Source organism: Eulemur rufifrons, chromosome 2 (genome assembly GCF_041146395.1).
Source record: "Eulemur rufifrons isolate Redbay chromosome 2, OSU_ERuf_1, whole genome shotgun sequence".
In the NCBI taxonomy this organism is placed as follows: domain Eukaryota; kingdom Metazoa; phylum Chordata; class Mammalia; order Primates; family Lemuridae; genus Eulemur; species Eulemur rufifrons.
Window position 1 is genome coordinate 93,719,187 of NC_090984.1, and position 24,388 is coordinate 93,743,574.

The following is a 24,388-nucleotide window of genomic DNA, read 5'->3' on the forward strand; positions in this document are numbered from 1 at the left end:
GAAGAGAATAAAACAAAAGTACCAAACCAGTGGATCTAAGAAGAAAAGAATAAAATCACATATGTCATCTCAAGTGAAAAAGCAGAGGGTAAATGTCGCAGCCAGTTTTACTCTAATAAAAATTATAGTTATCATATTGAATTTTTTATCATTACTAAGTCGGATTTCTCCAGCTGACAGTTTCTTTTTCTCTTGAGTGTTTAGCATTCCTGTGTCAAAGCACAAAATTAAATATTTTTGGAACATATTTTTAATGTAATTGTTGCTTACTGCCTTCATTTTATAAATAATGGTAATGTGAGCTTGAACTCTTTATTGACCTTCATAAAAATGTAGAATCTGTCAATAGTCCACTTGTATTACTTTATTTAATTTGAATACAAGAACTTGGGAGAATAGCTTATCATATCTATATTCTCTTATTATCATAACACTGCGTTTGGCTTTGAAAAACTTTCCCCCAAAACAAAATTATATTACAGTATTACATGGAGTAGATATAAATAAATGAGTTAATGAGTAAATGAAGTATCATGTTAAAACAAGAATAGGCTCACACTACATGTGCCAAACACCCACCGCTGCCAATGGACTTGGGTGGGGCAAATGCTCATGCAGTGTGCACTGACCGTCCACCACCACCAAGGGACCTGGGTGGGGCAAACACTAACACTGCACATGCCAACTGCCCAAGACAACCACAGGGGAACAGGAAGACACAGGAGAGCAGCAGTGTTAATAGGCTCACAATACATCTGCCGTTTTCCTGCCTGGTCAATCTTCTGGAGTTGGACTCAAGCACGTGATCCAGGGACTTCTCCCTGTCTTCACTGAGCAAGAGAGTTCCTAGCAGAGGAGAACAGGTGTACCACAAAGCTATCTCTCTTGAGCTGAGAGAAGAGGTTCCACATGAGAAAGAAGGAACCAGCGTAAGAACTCTGGCAACATTAAACATAGGCTGTTTTGACCTCCCCAACAGATCACAATGGTTCTCTCTCGAGCATTGGACTCCAACCAAAAGGAAATTGTTGAAATGTCAGATATGGAATTCAGAATATGGATGGCAAGTGAGATCAAGGAGATTGATGAGAAAGTTGAAAACTAACACAAAGAAGCCAAAAATATAATGCCGCATATGAATGAAAAATTCACTAAAGAGAAACTCTGTTTTCTTCTAGTTTTATGATTTTAGCTCTTATATTTAGGTCTATGATCCATTTTGAGGTATCATGTGAACTAAGAGCTGAGGTTCATTTTCTTGCATATAGCTATATCAGTTGGTCTAGAACCATTTGCTAAAAGATTATCCCTTTTCTATTTAATTACCTTAGCACTTTTGTCAAAAATCAATTGATGTATGTGTCTATCCTTTTGCCAAATACCACACTGTCTCAGTTACTGTAACTTTGTAGTGTTAAATCTGGGTAGTGTGATTTCTCCAACTTTATTCTTTTATTTTAAAATTTTGTTTATTGGTCGGGCGCGGTGGCTCACGCCTGTAATCCTAGCACTCTGGGAGGCCGAGGTGGGCGGATCCTTTGAGCTCAGGAGTTCGAGACCAGCCTGAGCAAGAGCGAGACCCCATCTCTACTAAAAAAATAGAAAGAAATCATATGGACAGCTAAAAATATATATAGAAAAAATTAGCCGGGCATGGTGGTGCATGCCTGTAGTCCCAACTACTCGGGAGGCTGAGACAGGAGGATCCCTTGAGCTCAGGAGTTTGAGGTTGCTGTGAGCTGATGCCACGGCACTCACTCTAGCCTGGGCAACAAAGTGAGACTCTGTCTCAAAAAAAAAAAAAAAAAATTTGTTTATTATAGGTCTTTTGCATTTTTATTTAAAATTTAGCATCAACTTGTCTGAGTGTTACTAGTACATAGGAATACAGTTCATTTTTGTATTATTGATTTTGCATCTTACAACTTTGCCAAACTCATTTATTAGTTCTGGTAGCTTTTTTGTAGCTCTGTTGGATTTCCTACATAGATTACCATGTCACCTACAAATAGACACTTTTACTTTTTCATTTCCAATCTGAATGCCATTTGGCAGTCGTCTCTTTAAAGTCATTAATCTGAATTAAATAGTATAATTTATTATTAACATAATTTACAGTAAAATACAGATTAATTCCTCTTTCATTTAAAATTAAAATCATTGCCCAAGTTTGAATTTCAGATTTTGGGTTTTCTTAGCATGAGTTTAAAAATATTTTGAGATGTCTAATGATAATGAAGGAACTTTTAAAAATTCCTGACAGTGTACTCACTAAACTGTCAGCATTTTGACATTTTAAGTTTACATATTTCTTATCTTTAGATTCTCTTAATTGTCAATAATAAAAGGCTTTTACCACATCATTCCGTCATAACTACCAAGTCTGAAGCTGGAGGTTCATTTTCTTGAATCTTAATACCAGTTCCAGTGAGGCAAGAATTGTGGAGTAGCAAGGATTCCATGAAGGGAAAATGGAGGCTCTTGAGCAGAGGCAGATTCGAGTTTGGGAGATGCACCTGAAGCCCATTCAATTTCTGATGTTATCTTCTAGGAAGGAATGCAAAGGAATGCAAAATACAAATACAAATTAAATATTTAAGTTAATGTATACAATCACTTCTCGTTATTCATGTCAGTTATATTCTATAATGTCACCACAAACACGGAATTAATGAATACAGAACCATTGTTCCTAGGGGAAATACAGGCATAGGTTCCCATGAGCCTCTGGTCACAACATTTTGACTGTATTATATATATATTCCATCAGTATATGTATGTTTTATGTATGTTTTTATTTAAAGACATGTCCTTTAACATATCTTGTTGATTAACATCGGTAACTCATGCCTGAACAAAGCTAATCTGACATACATATTTTCTCTGTAAGGCACATCACAGCTTTCTTGCACTTTAGGAACACTGGACAGCACTTTAGCACTATACTTGGGGACCATTTTAAACAGTGAAATCACCAAACAAAAGCACAAAAATGCAAAAAACATGGCACTAAGTAGACTGCAAAAAGGACAGTTGTTTACAATATGAGAGCTGAAACAAGAAGGCAGAGCTCCACCTTATTTGACCTTGGCTGAAAACGTGTGCATTGGATGACTCAAATTTTTTACTGCACTGCACATGTCCATGAGTGACTGTGAAAGCACCATAAATATTGCATTTGGGGTTACAAATAAATTTTAGCAAGTAGGTGAATTCACAAATACAGAATCTATGAATAGTGATGATTGACTATTTATAATGAAGAAAGAACTCTAAACAAATTACAAGTTTTATAAAGCTGACAAGTACTGCAAACACAAAACTCCAGAAAAATAATTTTTTATTAACTGTCTGATACTCTTTATAATACTATTTCTCCTCATATTTCTTAGCTGCATACCCTTTGATTACATGATAATGATCTGTAATATTTTCTGTAAAGAGAATTGCCAATGATTTTGTAATATTTTCTATAAAGAGAATAGAAAGATTGAATAGGTCTTTTTTCTAGCATGGCTGATAAAACAGTTTTATATTATTGCTATTTGTGATGCATAAAATTTGCAACTTCACATATAATTATACTTCATATTTGTAGCACTGTTGTAAGCTTATGTCCTATAGACAGGAATTCAGATAAATCTATTTCAAGTGATTCTCATCAGAAAAAGAAAAAAATATGGTACATGTAATTGCTTATGTTACATTTTTAATGGTATACACTACATTTAGGATATTAATGACAGAAGAGAACTTCCATTTTGACTAGACATCATCGAGAACTGACTCTTCCGCTTCTCTTATACTTCCTATGCTAGGCACTGTGGGACACATTCATATCAAAATACAGCCCCTCATCCTGAACCTATTTATGTCATAGAAATAACTGTACACAGAAACAACTATGAACCACATAAATGTATCCTTCTAAATCCAAACTAAATAAACTCCAGCTTAATTTCCGATAGCAAGATCCCAGAAATGCAGATGGCCACTTTATTTGCTACTAACACAAGTATATAATACCTACACTGGAGAAGTGAGATGGCTGGGAATTCTGAGTGGAAAGAAATAGATACTGTAACAAGTTGTGGCCAAATTTTGCAAATTTTGTAAAAACACATGTCTAGGTGACCACATAGCATAAGCCCTTACCAGGGCCTTTGAAGCTACCTGGGCAAATGAAGGTTCCTGAAGTTTACGTTTCAGTGAATCCACTCTCTGCCCCTAAGGAAGCCATTCTTATTGAATGAGGAGGGAACCTCAAGTCCCTAACGGGTTCTTAGTCTTTCTCCAAAGACATGAGATTACCTGAGAGCACCAACAGTGAGAAACCTGAAATAAAGACATATTGCAAAATTAGATGAAAAGTAATAGATGCTGCCTCTTTAAGATTGAGTGGGTTCTGTCCCAAGCACACAGACATGATGACAAAGTAAGTCTAGGTTGCCTGTAGTTAAAATTTTGTTTTAATTTGGTGTTAGAACGGCAGCTTTCCATTAAAGAGTACTTAACCTCAGACTAGGACTTTTACATTCCATCACTCCTTAGAGCCTAAGCACTTTCTCAACTACCAGCCTGCAAATGTATATCAGCTGCTTGTTCATTAACTGCCGACAACTTTTGTGTAAGTCAGCCATGCCCTAGGTGTGACTTTTGTTGACCATAGATCATAACTGAGCAGCCTTTCCAATGACTTCATTGTTTCTGTTCAGTAACCCTAACTGCCTCCTCTTCCTCTGCCCCTACCTTCTAGTTGCTTGACTGAGGACAGAATACTGACTGAGAATCTAAGATCAAATAAGTCATAGATATGGCTCAGTGATAAATCATAAAAGCATATAACTGCATATTTATACAATCAATTAAAATATGTGGATATACTCTGGCCTTAGAAAATGAGCATGACAGTTCTCACAGGTTGATTATAGCCCTTTTAAAAAAATGTTTGGATGTTTGCTTACTTGCATGTATGCCATCATATTAATAAATTTGACCCATCTAAACCTAAAATGCCAGTTGTGATAAATATTCATTAGGGGTAATATATGTGATTCACACAGCTCATATCACTTCAAAAACCCATTTCTAAAAGGTTTGCACTAATTTCTCTTTCTCTACAGAGAATTGAGATGTTCAAGTCATTACACTGCTGTTATCCTGGGCTCAAGGTTTGGGTCATATCAAAAATAGATGATAAAGCACCCAAATATCTCAAGTTCTCAGTAACTCCTTTAGTTGCAAAGGTGATAGGGAGCAGATATTTCTTCTTGTTCTTCTCGAGTATTGAAGTACATTAAAGGAAGCTATGAGGATGAAGAATGTATTTAAACTGCATTTCTGAGCACTTTCTGTATGCTAGGTATTATGCAAAGTAATTCCTTTGAAGCAGATGTTATAATGTTCCATGTACAGGAGAGTAAATTGAGACTTAGAGAGATCTGTATAACTTGCCTAACAAATAGCAGAGGGAAGAGAAAGAGTCTTAACTCCAAGTCCATATAGTCACTGCTAATGAGAAGCTTGAGAAGCCAGTTTTTTCTGTGTTTGTGTTTGTTTGTTTTCCTGGTGCTTTGAGTAAGGTGAATGAATGGATATAAGTTTAGGGATGCTTTTAATACTAGCTCGTGAAGATACATCCTTATCTGCATCTGCCCATCACTAGCAACATGGGGCCTTGCTATAGAGACTATAAATGACTAGATGTCTCGTGTAACTAGTTAATAATAGAGGAAAGCACCCTCATGGTGGTGTGGGCCTGTAGTCCCCAGCTTCTCCGGAGGCTGAGACAACAGGGTCACTTGAGCCCAGGGGTTTGAGGTTGCAGTGAGCTACAGCTCCACTGCACTCTACCCAGGGTGACAGAGTGAGACACAAATTTAAAAAAAAAAATAGGGGAAAGCGAAGTATAACTTTTAAATAGCTAGATGAGTAGAACCATAAAATATGAAGTTTCTAGAAGTGAGTTCTGCTGGTTTCCACTTCTTAAGATGGGTTGTCTTCATCATCATTATAAATGATTAGCAATTCTGACAACACAAAAGTTTACAAAAATCAGAGAATGTAAACTTTTTTTTTTTTTTTAGAAATGAACAAACGTGAAGGAAAAAGGAGATTGATATTATAAAAATCCTTTGGAAAATGTGTTTGAAAAGTAGTTATCTAGGCTGGGCATAGTGGCTTATGCCTGTAATCCTAGCACTCTGGGAGGCTGAGGAGGGAGGATCGCTTGAGCTCAGGAGTTCGAGACCAGCCTAAGCAAGAATGAGACCCTGTCTCTACCAAAAATAGAAAAACTTAGCCAGGTGCAGTGGTGTGTGCCTGTAGTCTCAGCTACTTGGAGGCTGAGGCAGGAGGATCACTTCAGCCCAGGAGTTTGAGGTTGCCGTGAACTAGGCTGATGCCACAGCACTCTAGCCCAGGCAACAAAGCAAAACTGTGTCTCAAAAAAAAAAAAAAAAAAAAAGTAGTTATTTTTTTCTTTAATCATAGCATGAGAGGTGATTTTCTTTCTTTGGATTTAAAAAAGTTTCAATTAATGATGGTAGAATGTAGAATTATGTGTGAAGTAGATTAAAACTCCAATAGTCAGAGGTGTGGGTAGAAAGCCTAATGTTTCACAGTAGAAATGCTGAACACATCCTGACCTGTTTATTACGTCTATGGTGCATCTTCTTTCTAGCTGGTAGGAAATGAATATTAGTTGCTCTCATCCAGTTTTAAATTTTGTTCAATATGTAGTAGTGTTATCCTGGAAGATTCAAAATGTATTTATGGTCTAGGTAAATATCATCAGAAAGATAAGATTTTAGCAGCTCAGACATAAGGAAAATAATGCTACTAGTATGAATAGAAAATAATGTGGGCATTGGAGAATCTCTTTCAGTTTACTGAGGACCTAAATCTATGTGGCTCATTAAAGGTGAACAAGTCTCAGAAGGTGTATTAAAGCAAAATAAAAAACAGAACAAGACATAGGTACTTTCCTTAGGGAGCATATATTCCTTCCCACTTTGTGTGAGGTTGCTTTTCCTTTTTGCCACCCTGTTTTTACAGATTTTATTGGCCTAGACCAGAGATCATCAAAGTACCCCCCTCAGGCCAAATCCAGCCCAACTGTTTTGGTAAATAAAGTTTTATTGGAACATAGCCACACTCATTTGTTTATATATTGTCTATGACTACTTTCAGGCTGTAGTGCCAAAGCTGAATAATTACAACAGAGAAGATATGGCCTATAAAGCCAAAGATATTTACTGTCTGTTCCTTTACAGAAGTTTGCTCACCCTGATCTAGACTGTGATGGAAATAATTCTTAAATATTTTTGCCTTCTATTTCCTTTTCTTTCCTCCTTTAGTTCCTTTAGCTGTGTATGAACTCTTGTCGGTATTTGAGGTGTCAACTCTCTGAGCATATGCTTTTATCTGCCCCCTGCTGAGGTTCCTATCCCTAAACAATTAGTTGTTGTTGTTTTTTTTCCATTTATGAGACTAGGGATTTTTTAGATCAACAAGACTATATATGAATAGTTATGTAAAAACTCAGGAATATACTCCCTGCTTTGTCACAGACTGGCCAATGTTTGTTTACTTTAGGTCATTATTAAGAGCATAGTGATCTCTATAAAATGGAGTAAGGGACAATGTTAACGATGATGAAACTTTCAAATATACAATGATATCTGCTTAAATATTGGTACAAAATTCTGATTTATTCTGAATAATATCAGGTTCTACAAGGGGAGTTTAAAGCTTCTACAATTAAGTTCTAATAGTACATGTGGGTTATTGCTGGAATCTTATCAGAAGAGGCTCTAGGCCCTAATAGCCAGAAAGATTAAGATGTAGGTGGAAAAGAAAGCACATAAGGATTTCAATTTGGAGCAGTAGGGAATCTTTAACTACATCTGAATGGATAGAGACATACCATTATTTTTATCATTGCTTGTTACTGTTTTCTCTCATCTATTCCATGTATTTTTCATAACTATTACATTTTTTATTCCTCTCTTTTTTCATTGGCATAAATGTCATTTATTGTTAAACAAAGTGTTAGATCGGAGCCGAGAAGGAGACATGGAAACCTCAGGTTTAGCAAAATGCTGTTTATTTGAGCATCTGGCTGCAAATGGGTGGAGGCCAAAAAAAGCATCCACCTCAGGAAGGGTGGGGGAGCGGTGGGTTTTACAGAGTGCTTTTCTGGAAGGAGTGAGCAACTGGGCCAGAACAGCCACTGTAATAAATTCTTTTCAAACAGCCGGTTCCTAGGACCCCTACATAGGTCATATCCTGCAGCTCAGGTGTCCTCTTTAGCAGGAGAGATAGGGAGGGATAAAGTTCCTCCTTATCAGGAGGGATAAGGAATGCAAGTTCCCCTTTTGCATCCCATTCCCTTTATCCCCCTAGGGGTCTGGCAAAGGCTACATGCCTAATACAAAGTATATCTCCTATAAAATCTGACACTTTTATATGTACATATACTACCATTTATTCCATAAAGACGAAGCATATCAGAGGTTACTAGAATTGTTGGAAGAATTCTAGTTATCATTCTGCCAATAAAATAGCCCTAAGCTTTGGACATTCCTCTTATTCAGGTCTACCCAAGGTTGGTGATTTTTTATTTGGTTGATTGGGTCTTTTCGGGGGAGGGGAATGTTTTATTTTGATTTTTGATCTGAATCTTCTTCCCCTGGAGTGGTTAGAGTGGCTGGACTTGCTGGATTTGTGTCAGGGCTAGGAGAGGAGATTATATCTTGCCATTGTAAGTAAAATCAGAAATAAAGACAGGGGTTGCTGGAGTGTCCCATGTGAGATAGTTGATTATGCGTAAAAGGCTAGGGACAAGATATAGATGGTGTTTGGCTTTGCAACCAAAGGACCTAGTGCCCTGCCCTTTGTCCTTATCTAATGGATGAAAAAGGAAACAAGACAACCCTAATGAAACCTTTTACATACAAAGAGTCCTTCCTATATTCAAAGCCTACATACCATAGAGGCTTTGAATAATCTCTTCAGGTGGTCACTACTAAAGTTCATTTCTTCAAATGTTATATTTTCCTTTATGTAAGAAGATATGCCATATTATTATCAAGATTAAAATTGTTTTTTTTTTTTTTTTTTTTTTTTTTTTTTTTTTTGAGACAGAGTCTCACTCTGTTGCCCAGGCTAGAGTGAGTGCCGTGGCGTCAGCCTAGCTCACAGCAACCTCAAACTCCTGAGCTCAAGGGATCCTCCTGTCTCAGCCTCCCGAGTAGCTGGGACTACAGGCATGCACCACCATGCCCGGCTAATTTTTTCTATATATATATTTTTAGCTGTCCATATAATTTCTTTCTATTTTTAGTAGAGATGGGGTCTCGCTCTTGCTCAGGCTGGTCTCGAACTCCTGAGCTCAAAGGATCCGCCCACCTCGGCCTCCCAGAGTGCTAGGATTACAGGCGTGAGCCACCACGCCCGGCCTAAAATTGTTTTAAAAAAGTTTAAAAGGAGCTAATATCAGCAAATGCCTCTGGAAATGTAGCCATTAAGTTTGCCAATAAATGAGTAGGATTGTAGTTGTTAGTTACATGTACAGTAAATATTTGAGAATATAGTGGGCTTAAAACACACTTTTAGGCTTCTGTTTCTGCATAAGAGGTAGTAAACACATCATACACTACTCTTCCTATTTATTACAACAAAAAATCCTATACACAGTGAATTTCTGTTTTGTGTATTTATGTGTTTGTTTTGCCTCCTATATATCCTACTTGAGGGTGCTGGAGAGGCCTGCAACTAGAAATACCAAAAAAAAGCCCCATTTTGATTATATCTGCCCAATTGTGGGCAAATATCATGAAAAAAGTTGCCTCCCTGTCATCCCCAGGTTCTGTATCTGTGGATACTGGGCATGTAGCCTGGTTTATTATACATGCCCTGCAATACTGAGGGTACCTCTTTTCTTCCCACTGGGCACTGCAGCCTTGGAGACTGGATGGAACTTCAGTAACAAAGTGGTGGCTCTCCCCAGTAGATTTACAGCCACAGAGACTATGGACAAAGCCCTGTGTTAGGGTGGAGATGCTGGTGGTGCATGCAGGTTTTGAGAAAGATTTCTCCAAAGATTAGGATAGAAAGAAAAGGTTTACTTACTTTTCCTTGGGGGGGAGGGGAAAGGACCAGCACAGAGGTGGAAAGAGGAATAATATGCTGGCCCCGAAACTAGCTATTGGGGCTTTTTAAAGGGGGTTGTAAAAATGGCAGGGTACAATCATCTGCTCCTTTCTTTCTTCTTGGCAGCAAGTAGATAACAAAAACTGCAAGAATGTCAAAGTCCAAGAGTTGGCTCTCCTGTCTTTCCTTGGAGAAGGGACTATCACAGGAAAAGTAACTCTGTCTTAGAGTTACGATTCAGGCTTGGAGCTCTCACCCTGCTGTTCGCTCAGGAACTCTTTAGGCTGTAAAAAGCAGATTCTCAAAAAGAAAAAAAAAATTTTTGAAAGAGAGAGATTTACATCTCTTTCCAGAAGTTGTGCAAAACAGAACTCCTACAGAGTGCCTGTTTGTGAGAACTCACAGGATTGATGTTTACTGGGGAAAATGTGGGATTAGGTACTTTCCTGTTATTTTTTTTGAGGCTGCCCCTTTCATCCTGACTACCATTACTATCCTGAAATAATGAGGCAGTTCCACTTTCCTTCCCAACTAGAGAGTGGAGGGAGGATTATACAGAGAAGGGAGTTAGAGAAAGAGATTTTTAAAAATCTGTGTTTTAAATCCTGGGCAGACCTTCTAGCATCCCGTGCATGAAACTTATCAGAATCCATACAGAAAAAGGTTTGAGAAGTGGGCTCTGGTATGATATACCATCCAAGTTTCAGTCTGGCTCTTACGTAGCCCAGTGAGGCAGAACAGAACAACACTAAAAAGATTTTAATAATTAAATTGTCATTTGAACCACAGCTCATAAAAGTTGGCTAGGACATGCATTGTAAATCTGAAATGTTTGATTGCCTACTAAAATAGAAAATTTAAATAGACTGCAGAGTCTCACAACATAATACTCATCATACCAAGAATCAGGAAAATCTCAATTCAGATGACAAAAGATAATCAGCAGATACCACACTGAGATGATGCAGATGTTGGAATTATCTGACAAGGATTTTAAACAAGCTCTAATAAAAAAAATGCTCCAATAGCAATTATACTCTTGAAACAAATGAAAAACTAATAAGCCTCAGCAAATAAATAGACAGTATAAGGAAGAATCAAATGGAAATCTTAGACCTGAAAAGTATAATAAACTAAATAAAAAATAGGCTTAATAACAGAATAGAGATGATAGAGGAGAAAACTGGAACCCTCAAATTTAGATTAATAGAAATTATCTTATCTGAATAACAGAATAAAGATTGGGGAAAAAAAAGTAAACAGAGTCTCAGAGACCTGGAACAATAACAAAAACATCTTTATGTTTGTATCATTAGAATCCCAGAAGAAGAGAAGTAGGAATGAGAGATTGAAGAAAATATTTGAAGAAATGACTGGAAACTTCCTAAATTTGACAAACCTACATATTCAAGAAGCTAAGCAAACTCCTAACAGGAAAAATTCAAATAAATCCATTCCTAGATACTTTATAAGTGGTTTTCTGATAACTAAAGACAGTGGAAAACATCTTGAAAGCAGTCAGAAGAAGTGTAGTAGCTATAGGGGAACAATTTGAATGACTGTGGATTTCCTATCAGAAAACAGGGAGGCCAAAATAAGTAGCAAAACATTTTTAAAATGCTGAAAGAAAAGTACTGTCAACCCAGAAGTTTTCATCCAGGGAAAATATAATGAAGTGAATTAAAGACATTTGCAGGTGAAGGAAAATAAGAATTCATCATCAGCAGTCTTGCTCTGAAAAAGGAACTTCTTCAGATAGAAAGAAAAGATGACAGAAGGAAAGTTGGAACATTGGGATGAAGAAAGTACAAATGACAGAATAGATACAGAGATTTAACTAGTCTTCTCTTCTTGAGTTTTTAAAATGTTTGGTGAAAAGCAAAATTTCTAACAATGTTTGATGTGATTATCAATGCATATAAAGGTAATTTTTAAGAGCACTCTATCATAAAAGCGGGGGGAGTAAAGGGACCTAAAATGTAGTAAGTTTTCTTCATTCCACTTGAAATGGTAAAATGTTGATATGAATAGACTGTAATAAGTGTTATGTATATAGATTGTGAGCAACTACTAAAAATATTCTACAAAGAGATATTAAAAACATTATAGATAAATCAAAATTGAATACCAAAAGAAATTTAAATTACACACAGGAAAGGGGAAACAGAAACAAAAAACAGAGGGAACAAGAAGAAAACAATAAAGTGGCATACTTAAGTCAATAATTGCATTAAGTATAAATATAAATGATCTAAATATAAGTATAAATATAAATGATCTAAATATAACAGTTAAAAGAGGGAGAAAAGAATTATAGGACAAGACATATCAGTTAAAATAGAGAAAAAAATATATAAGACAGAGATTGGCAGAATGGATTTTTTTTTTAATGACCCAGCTCTCTCCAAGAAATTCACATATAATGACATAGGTAGATTAAAAGTAAAATGTTATAAAGATATATCATGCAAACACTAATCAAAAGAAGTTGGTGTGACTATATTAATCTCAGACAAAATAGACTTCAGTACAAAGCAAACTAGCAGAGACCAAGGAGGACATAACAATAATATAATGATCAATTCACCAAGAAGATATGATTCTAAACATGTACACTTAGCAACAGAGCTTCAAAATACATGAAGCAAAAACTAGCAGCTGAAACGAGAATAGCCAAAGATAGTTGGAGTCTTTAACAGCCTTATTTCAGTAATTGATAAGACCACTAGACAGAAAATAAGCAAAGATGTAGAAGAACTGAACAATACCATTAACTAACTAATGGGATAACTAATTGACAGTCACAGCACATTTCACCAAACAAACAACAGCAGAATATACATTCTTAAAAAGTGCACATAGAACATTCACTAAGATACACCATACCTTGGATAACAAAGCAAACCTTAAAAACATAAAAGAATTGAAATCAGACCAGGTGCATTGGCTCACACCTGTAAAACCAGCACTTTGCAAGGGAAGATTGCTTGAGGCCAGGAGTTCAACTCTAGCCTGGGAAACATAGTGAGACCCTGTCTCTACAAAAAAAAAAAAAAAGAAAAAATTTAAAAATTAGCTGAGCGTGGTGGTGCACCCCTGTAATCCTAGCTATTTGGAAGACTGAGGCTAGAGGATCGTTTGAGCCCAAGAGTTCTAGGTTACAGTGAGCTATGATGGCACCAGTGCACTATAGCCTGGTCGACAGAGTGAGACCTTGTTTCTAAAATAAAAAGACTTGAAAGTGTTCTCTGACCATAAAGGAATCAAACTAGAAATGAAGAAAGATAACAGGAAAATCTCCAAACATTTGGAAATTAAACCCATTTCCAAATAGTTCATGGATCAATGAAGAAGTATCACAATAAATAGTGAACTTTATAAAAATGAAACTGGAACACATCGAAATATATAGGATACAGCTAAAGCAGTGTCTAGAGGGGAATTTTTTTTTCAGAGTGAGTTTTTTTCATGAGTGAGTTCAGAAGTAATTCTCTTCAGCTCCAGATAAGAATGCCGCATAGACAAAGTCTTGGTTATAGCCTTGTGATACCCTGAGCAGAGGGCCCAGATAAGCTGTTTCCAGACTCCTGACCCACAGAAACTGAGATAATAAATGTATATTGTTTTAAGCTGTTAAGTTTGTGCTGATTGGTTGCACAGCAACAGAAAACAAATAACATCTACCAAACATCTAGAAAATAAATAGCAGCAATTCTACATAATCTCTTCCAAATAATAGAGGGAAACATGTTCCAGTGCATTTACAAGGCCAGCATTAATTGCATACCAAAACTAGACAAAGACAAACTAAACACTAAAACTACACACTAATTTCCTTCATGAACACTGTTACAAAAATCTTCAGGAAAATATTAGCAAATTGGCCTCAGAAATAAATATAGATATATATAATGAATATATGTCATGACCAAGTGAGATTTATTTCAGGAATGCAAAACTGGCTAACCATTCAAAAATTAATTAATGTAATATCCCTTATTAACAATTTAAAGAAAAACCATATGATCATATCATGATCAATGAAGAAAAAGCATTTGCCCATTCATAACAAAACACTCAGTAAAGTAAGAATAGAAAGGGACACTTTTTAATCTGATAATAAGCATTTATAAACAAACTGCAGGTAACATCATATTTAATGGTGAAAGACTAATGCTTTCCCTCTAAAATTTAGAATGAGACAAGGATGTCCTTTCTTACCACTCCTATTCAACATCATAATGGAAATTCTATGTAATGCAATAAGGCAAAATAAAGAAATAAATGGCATACATATTAGAAGGAAGGAAAACTAATGATTGTCTATATAGAAAAATCTCAAATAAGCTACCAAAACAACAACAACAACAACAACAAACCTCCTAGGAGTACTAAGTGAATTTAGCAAAGCCACAGGATACATGATCAACACAAAAATTAACTGTATTTCTACATCCTAGCAATACACAATTACAAAGCAAAATTTTAAAGCACAATGCCATTTACAATTGCTCTAAACAAATGAAAATGCAGTATGAGGTAAAAATGCTTATAAAATGCTGATGAAATAAATCAAAGAAGACCTAAATGAATGGATGGACATACCATGTTCATAGATTGGAAGATTCAATACAGAAAAGATGTCAGTTCTTCCCAAATTTGATTAATAGGTTTAACATAACCTATTATGTTAAATATATTTTTGTATATATAAGTTGATTCTAAAATGTATATGGAAAGACAAAAGAACTAAAATAGCTAAAGCAATTTTGAAAGAAAAGAAATTTGGAGGAGTCATACTTTCCAGTTTTAAGACTTACTATTATAGCTACAGTATTTAAGATAGTATGGTATTGGAGGAGGGTTAGACACATAGATCAATGAAACAGAATAGAATCCAAAATTGACCCACATAGCTATGTTACTTGATTCTTTTTTACTGAAGTGAAATTTACATAATATGAGATGAACCATCTTAAAATGAACAATTCAGTGGTGGTTAGTGCATTCACAAGGTTGTGCAACCACCACCTCTCTCCAGTTTCAAAACATTTCATCAGCCTGAAAGAAAACCCCATAGCCATTAAGCAGTTCCCCTGGCCCTTGGAAACTACCAATCTGCACTCTCTGCAGATTTACCTATTCTGAATATTTTATATAAATGAAATCATATAATTTGTTCTTTTGTATCTGACTTCTTAGCATAATGTTTTCAAGTTTCATCCATGTTGTAGTATATATTGGTACTTTCTTTCTTTTATGGCTGAAGAATATTCCATTGTGCATATATACTATAATTTGTTCATCTGTTCATTTGTTGATGGACATTTGGGCTGTTGCCCCTGTTTGTGCATAGTGCTGCTATGAATGTCTCTACCCAAATTTGTTTTGAGTATGAGTTTTCAGTTTTGGGGGGTATATACCTAGGAGTACTCAACTGATTTTTGAGAAAGGTGCAAAAGCAATTTAGTGGAGGAAGCATGACCTTTTCAATAAATGATGTTACAACTGGACATCCCATAGGCAAAAAAAAAAGGAATCTTGATTTAAACTTCATACCTTACACAAAATTTACTCCAAGTGAATAGTAAATCTGACACATAAAATAAATGTGACATGTAAAACTATAAAACTTTCAGAGGAAACCATTGGAATAAATCTTTGTGACTTGAGCTAAAAGTTCTTCAGCATGACATTAAAAGAGCAATCCATTAAAAATTAATAAATTTAACTTTATCAAAATTAAAAACTTTTGATTTGCCAATGACCCTGTTTAAGAGGATGAAAAGATAAGCCATAGGCTGGAAGTCTTTGCAAATCATATATCTAACAAAGGTCTTGTATCCAAATGTATTAAGAACTCTCTAATCTCAATAGTAAGAAACAATCCAGGCCGGGCGCGGTGGCTCATGCCTGTAATCCTAGCACTCTGGGAGGCCGAGGCGGGTGGATCGCTCGAGGTCAGGAGTTCAAGACCAGCCTGAGCAAGAGTGAGACCCCATCTCTACTAAAAATAGAAAGAAATTATATGGACAACTAAAATATATATATATATATATATATACAAAAAATTAGCCGGGCATGGTGGCACATGCCTGTAGTCCCAGCTACTCGGGAGGCTGAGGCAGTAGGATTGCTTAAGCCCAGGAGTTTGAGGTTGCTGTGAGCTAGACTGACGCCACGGCACTCACTCTAGCCCGGGCAACAGAGTGAGACTCTGTCTCAAAAAAAAAAAAAAAAAGAAACAATCCAATTAGAAAATAGGCAAAAGTTTTGAATAGACAGCTTTACAAAAGAGATATACAGGTGTTAAGTAAGCACATGAAAAAATGTTCAAAACCATTAACTCTTAGGGAAATGTAAATGACATGATGAGATACAACTTCAGCTATCACAATGGCTAGAATAAAAAAATACTGAGAATGTGGAACAAACACCTCTTTCATGCATTGCTTGTGGGAATGTAAAACGGCATAGCCATTCTGGGAAACAGTTTGGCAGTTTACTATAAAGTTAAATATATCCTTACCATGTAATGCAGCAATCACATTCCTGTATATTTATCGTAGAGAAATTAAAACCCATGTTCATACGGAAACCTGCACACTCGTATACAGCAAATTAATTTGTAATTACCCCAAACTGGAAACAACCCAAATGTCCTTCAATGGGTAAATAAACTGTGGTACAATCCACATAATAGAATACTACTCAGTAATAAAAAGGAATGAACTACTACATGCAACTTGGATGGATCTCAAGAGTATTGTGTTTAGTGATAAAATGCCAATCTCAAAGGTTAAATACTGTCTGATTCCATTTATAATGCTCTCAAAATAACTAAATTATAGTAATGGAGAACAGATTAGTGGTTTCTAGGGATTAAGGTTCGGGGAAGGGTGTGACTCTAAAGGGGAAGCATAAAGGAGTTTCTTTGTTTTTTTTTTTTTTTTTTTGAGACAGAGTCTCACTCTGTTGCCCGGGCTAGAGTGAGTGCCGTGGCGTCAGCCTAGCTCACAGCAACCTCAAACTCCTGGGCTCAAGGGATCCTCCTGTCTCAGCCTCCCGAGTAGCTGGGACTACAGGCATGCACCACCATGCCCGGCTAATTTTTTCTATATGTATTTTTAGCTGTCCATATAATTTCTTTCTATTTTTAGTAGAGATGGGGTCTCGCTCTTGCTCAGGCTGGTCTCGAACTCCTGAGCTCAAACAATCCGCCCACCTTGGCCTCCCAGAGTGCTAGGATTACAGGCGTGAGCCACCGCGCCCGGCCGGAGTTTCTTTGTTTTGATGGTATAGTTTGTATCCTGATTATGGTGGTAGTTACGTGAGTAGATATATGTTAGAAAATCTAAGTGCATGTCCATAGTTAATAGAATTGTGTAATGTCATTGTCCTGGTTTTGATAATATATTGTGGTTAAGTAATACGTTCTCTTTGGGGAAAGCTTTTTGGAAGGTACATGATAACTACAGTAACTCTCTGTACTATTTTTGCAATTTACTGTGAGTCTTTCATTATTTCAAAATAAGAAGTAAAAAACACAATGTTAAAGATTTTTTAAGGTAAAGAAAGTAAAATTGGTTAGAATACTGTTAACTGAGAAAGTTTGAGAAAAATAATCTTGAGTTTTTTCATTAAAAAAATAATAATAACTGGGGATTCCAAAGAAGTTCATGTTCAACTAACAGTAGATTCTCAATGTATGGCTAGCTGCATGGAGAAATGAGACAAAGCCTCTGTCTTGAAGAACAGGTAGGCAGATTTGACATCTGGTTTTATCTTTTTTTTTTTTTATCCTGAAACTTTTAGAAGGAATGATGGTTTGATTTTAAAATCAATGAATAGACAAGTGGCAGTACTACCCAGAATAATGGCACTTTGGAAAATGGAAATGCCAGCAAAACAATGTAACTTACTCTGACTTTTATTTAAAACAAAATATCTGAAGCAGCCTTTGCACAGGAACAGTTTGAACCAATGTTTCTCTTTTGCAACTACTTCATCTCTTTATCCTACATAAGACAGGGCTAACCATTCATGGGTTTGCTTTTACTCTTCTCCTTTCCTCTTTCTACCATCTTACTGTTTCCTCCTTCCCCTTCTCTCTCCTCGTCCTCTTCCCTCTTTCCTCTTTCTTCCCCTCCATTCTCTTCCCTACTTCCCTTTTTTTCTATCTTTCACCTCTCCTCTTTTCCATTCTCCCTCCTTTTTTTTTTAAGGAGTACCTGCCATATCATCCCATATTTTAGTTTTGAGGAAAGAGAGCCTAATGAATCCTGTTAAGTAAAATGATGATGGAGGACCTTTCTGAAATTCATTCTTAATTTTGTAAGCATGCTATTTTTAACCTCAACAGTTAGTATAAGTCTGAGACCTGGGAATCACACTTATATAAACTTAAGGAGAAAAGTTGAGGTGCCTGAGGAAATATAATACATCTTCTGTGCATTTCTACAGGATTGGCAGCGTCAGGCTCCTCGTGTAAGTTAATTTTTTTCTCTATCCTTGGAGTGAGTTTTATTTATATTATATTCTTGAACAAGAGAATTAGACTGGATGTGTCTCATTTATTCTCTGACTTTCCTTTATGGCCCTTCTGGTAGCAGGCCAAGGTTTTTCTGGTGTACAAGTCTCTTGAATCTAAGTTGGGAGTTTTCTGGAGATCACCTGGAATACCCAGAGAACAGACTGTCTCCAAGACCTTCAGTAGAAGAAATGCCCCACATTTGTTGTTTTCTGTTGGATTTGTAGAATTTCTATCTTTTAAAATCGGCTTAAAACATTCAATGAAGACTTCTAAACAAAGAGCAAAAGTTTGTAAAATGTATTATGTAAAGTAAGCCAATTGTTGCTTTTCTTACCAAGATAAGCTTTCCTCTTCTTATCACTGTATGGTAACTATCTGCCTTTGCTACAGTCTGTATAACAGTCTGTAAACTGCACATCTTGTTATCTTTTCTCCCTTAAATTTCCACACTTAGATTTTACAGAATACCCTCAGGAAAATTGATTTCCTGAAGCACTTGGTAGCCTACTTGGACCTGGGCTATTGGGTTGTCCTTACTCCTTGCAACTGACTGTTCTTTGAGGGGTGGAAAGGATGCCTTGATACAGTCTTAACTTTGCTATGAAAATATCCTTGTTTAATAGGTTAAGAGACAATAATTTCTGGTCTTGGCTTTTGAAAATGAGAGTACTTTTTAATTTTCTCTTTCATGGGTATTAACTTTGCCCAGTATCTTCGTTTTAATTACCACTGTGCAGTACTTCAGTTCTCTTACTTGCTTCATTACCTTTTCTGCTTTGGTTTTGAAAATAATTTTAAAGAAATAAAATTAGATTGTTTCTAATACAGTGTTTCACCATACTATTAATGAATCCTTTCTTCGTTACCAACGCAAAGCTAGATAATTGCAAATCTTTTTAAACAAACAAAAACTGTTTAGTCTTGTGATTAGAGCAAATAGCACAATAAAATTTAACTCACCTATCCTGACCCATTTTTTTTTTTCATTTTTACTGAGCTTTCTTCATTAGAAGTAGGAACTATCTGTGACTTAACTCCTTCCAACAGATGGAAGTTCTTATTTTAGAAAGGAGCTGGAAGAATCCCCTGGGGTTCTAATTCCTAATCCTTAGTTTTCAAGAGTAGCCAGATATGTGTTTTGAGCCTACACTTTTTTTTTTTTTTTTTTTTTTTTTTTGAGACAGGGTCTCTCTCTGTCACCAGGGCTAGTGTACGGTGGTGTCATCATAGCTCATTGCAGCCTCAAACTCCTGGGCTCAAGCAATCCTCCTGCCTCAGCCTCCCAAGTATCTGGGACTTCAGGCACAAGCTACCATACCCGGCTAATTTTTCAAAATGCTAGGATTACAGGCATGAGCCACCATGGCCAGCTAAGCCTGCATTTCTTGCTGCATCTTATATTGAAGCCATCATTGGGGAATAGAAAAGGGTATTGGACAATGCATTGAGAGACCTGAATTCTAAATTTTGGTTTGCCACCCATTTTTATTTTTGTGACTATGAACTTGGCATCCTCTTTTTCTCCACAGATGTATTTCAGTTGAACTAATAGTTATTGAGCATTTACTCTTTGCAAGAGATGGCTGGAGATGTTATGTCCAGTTTATATTGACTAAATGTTTTCATTTGTTGATTTATCCTTTTTCTGCAATGTTTTTGTTCAGTGATAACTCTGGGCAGGTAAGTGAGGGAGATTACATTCTAGCTGGAAAATTTGTACTCTAAAGAGGCTTTTATTTGTATGAAGGGAAAATCTTTCTAAAGCAAACAAAATCTGTGATTTAATTTAAAAGCTACAAAATAAGTACTATTTTATAATATTCCATCATTAATTGACAATTACTACTAATTTACTAAGTATAAACAATGGAAACCCCTGAATCCTAGTAATAGTACCTAAATATAATAATGCCTAAGTAACATAATAATGCCTATGGTTTACTAGTTGATTCAGAATTTTTCTTTTTTTTAGCAAAGTAGGAATTAACCTGGAGTCCTAATTTGAAATATATCTCACAGTAACTATTTTCATATTTTAACCAAAGTAAAAGAGACTAAAACATTTCAACATTATGATGGTGCCTTTACTGAATTAGTAATCATCTATTTCTAAGAACTGCTGCTTCCCTTAATATACCATCTTGGTTAGAGGCATACTGATTCAAGTATAGTTCCCAATGTTGATTTATAGGGCAGTGAGATCATAAACAGCTTTCTATTCTGTTGAGACAGGGTCATTTTTGGAAACTAACATTGTCAGAAGTGCCTCCGATAGTGGAAAAAAATAATTGAAGAAAAGGAAAAATGAACTAAATATAGAAGAATCCTATTATATCTTAAATTCTTATTTCTTGATTTATATGTATTATGGTGACAGCTTTGCGATGTATAACTACAAAACTGTTGCATAACATTGTTACCTTATAAGGGCCTATGATTGGACCACCTTGCAACACTAAATGCAAAAAAAAAAAAAATGCATTTATCCAGTGTGAAATAATGTCTCGAGATTAGGAGGATAAATGAGAAAATATGTTCAAATTAATTTTGAGTATATACCATCTCATTTAGCCAAATAGTATCTCTGAGAAGGAAGAGTGGATTAGCAAGGAGAGGTTTTATAGAGAGGTAATTTTTGTCTCAATTTTAAATTAACAAATTGAAGCAAAATCACACAATTGAGTTCATAGCAGAGCCTTTGTTGGAACAAAAATAATATGTTAAATCTCTACATGCAAAGCTCTTTTATTAGAGCATGTTGTCTCAAGTAATTTTTAACACATTTGCCTTGTATTTCTAAAACTTGAATAATTATTGTCATTATTGCAAGAAGCTGGAATATATCTGCCTATTGATGAGTCTTTTAAGAAGACCTCATATACAAAAGTCTCATATTGATTAGTGGAGTTTATAGTTTAACTTTTCTCTTTACAATATGGACTTCCATTGTATAATATAAGAAAGTATATTTACTTAGCATTTCATAGATTTAAGGTTTATGTTATATCTTTCAAGGGTTAGCTTAAATGCAATTTTATTCATAACTCTTCTAGACAAATAACTACTTTATCATATACACAGATAACTACAGTAGTTATTTGTTCATGTGATTTCTTATTCTATTATGTATGATCCCCCAAGGTTCATTGCATATATTAGGTACTTAATAATTATTTCTTGAATGAACAAAACTTTACCCATATGTGGTCAATCAGTGATACTAAAGGCAATAAATAGAAAAGAGAAGCAAATGAAACTATTTCCCAGGGGATTGATTCATGGGGGCATTTTCAATCTGTACTCCCTCCGCTTCCACTCCCAAATAAGTCGTACTTTCTAGTGTGCCTTCTTTTGCTGGATTGTATCATATGGGGCAGTGGGACAGAGAATGTGAATGGAGGGAATACCATAAAAGGGGAGGGAGGTAGAGATATGTGTAGTAGAGAGTCCATTAGGCACACTAGAAGCAATTGAAAAACAGATTTTATCATCAGAAATAAGTGTTCACATAATTAAAGTAAATCTTCTTTTAGTGATGATACCTTTCTATATATTCTTGCTCATGGGTAAGACACACCTTCAAGCCTTTTGCAGACATCAACTGGATAGTGTAAAACCAGCATCAGTGGTAATTGACAAAGGCTATTTGGTAAGAAATTTGAAAATTATAAAACTATGACCCTGGTTCCCTTTTGTAGATGCCCATAAATCTCCTTATATTTGTTGCTCTCTGTAACAATAGTAGATAACAAAGATTTAGCTCAGATTAAGGGTTTCAGGTAGGGTTCCTTTTTATCAGAATAAATCCCTGTCCATCTCAGAGTTGTTGCTTCCGGTTTTTTTGTTTGTTTTTAAATCCTCTCCATTAACCTTAGAAATATCTACTTGTTTTTTTGTAGATACTTATTCTGGTCAACCTAATCTTGTATTGGAAATACAAATACCTTTTCTATTTCTCATCTTTGCCTTTCTCTGGGTCTTTTATGAACATGATCCTTTGAATTTTCCAGAGTTTCAAATATTATTTTGGCAAAAAATTGGGCTGTGGTTCTGAGCTTTTTCAGTGTTTTATTTACTATCATTCCAGTCACTCATTTTCTCTTATCACTTTCTCCTTTGGAGTCTTCCATTGATTACCTTATATGTGTAGACCTTTCTCATTTCAGAACCAAGCATAATGGATTTACCCGCTTCTTTATGTTACCTATGACATAACAGAAAGAAATACTATATTCTTTCTTCAGCTTGATTTTAGGCACACTAATGCTCATGAATTAACTCTCTTTTATAAATTGCCATTTCCTTTCTTTTAGGTCTCAGCTCTTGTACTCAAAGCATTAGATTCTAATTAAACTCTTCTCTTAAAACACAGTAGATGTGCTTTTCTTAAATACAGATATGAGACTTCTTTTAAATAAAAAATCTATAGCTTCCAAACTAAAGGTCAGATGTTTTAATTATGTTCCCTTATTCTTTTTTTTTTCCCTTAAAAAATATGAAGATTTATATAAGATATAATAGGGGAAACTGGATGTGGGGTTTATGGGTACTTTCCCTACTATCTTTTCAATAATTCAGTGTATCCAAAAACTGTTCTAGAAGAAAATGTTTGAAGGATATTTTCTTTTTCATTCATATGAATTTTAGAGACATCCAAGTGCCGTATTTCTCACAAATAAAGAAAAATCTGACAAATGTCAATGTTATTTATCTGCTCTCTTGATAAACTGAGTCAATAATAAAGCTTTGGCTCAGTTTGAGAACATTATTCCCAGGATTCTTGTATAATATTGTACAGAAATTAACTGATATAGATCTAGCATTCCCACATGACACCACACTCCTTTGTTCCTCTCAAATCTTTTGTGGCTATAGCAACCAGGATAAGAATGCTTATTGCCTTAGAAGTCTGCCATGAGTTTATAGTCTCATAGAATCAGCAAGTCTAGTACTTGATTGTGGAAACAGTATTGACCAAATCTTGCTGAATTTTATCAGGGATTCATAAGGGCTCTAACTCTTCCTGAAGTTCTTGATAGTATCTGCTTTGATCTAAAAAAATGACCAGCTTGCTGTGACACATTTGAATATGAAAGGTACCTCTTCTGAAGGTAACTATTTTGTATTTTCCCTTCCCAGCTTTTCCTTTGGAATCATTTTGTAGCCTTATCATCTTAACTTTTGTTTCTAGGGCTCTACTTGATGAGACGGATGATATCCCTGAAACATAGTTTTAGATTTGGGGTTTGGTGACTGCTTTATTCAAGGCTGATATAAATTGAGAACTGGCTACTGTGCTCCTCACTATATGGGATAAAAGATTCTATTTTTAGAGGGACCCAACTTCTCTCTTCCCTTGCAGAGAAAACAGCTTGGAAAACTAATCAGACTAAAGGGTCCATGTCAAAACATATTGTAATATGAAGAACTAAGATGCCTAGGGATATTGAGCAATATCCTGTATAAATTAGAGCAGAATTAAAACTTTAGAATGGAAAAAAGGAGTTGTTGTATTAGCTAACAATTTGCTATCTGTGGCAAAGTATGCAATTAGAAAAATGGATTTCTAGATTAAAAATTGACATAATACATTTTCAAGATAGCCACTATAGAACATGCTCTATATCCAGTTGTGAAAATTGCTGGTAGCTATCATCAAGGATGGTTAGAAAAAAAGTTCCATACTGGGTATTTTGTAAT

The 24,388-nt window shown here is 35.6% G+C and overlaps 1 protein-coding gene across 1 annotated transcript in view; it reads left to right on the forward strand.

The window, feature by feature from the left end:
• Positions 1-24,388, forward strand: part of FUT8 (fucosyltransferase 8) — a 154,030-nt gene that overhangs the window by 72,042 nt on the left and 57,600 nt on the right. The window lies entirely within an intron of this gene.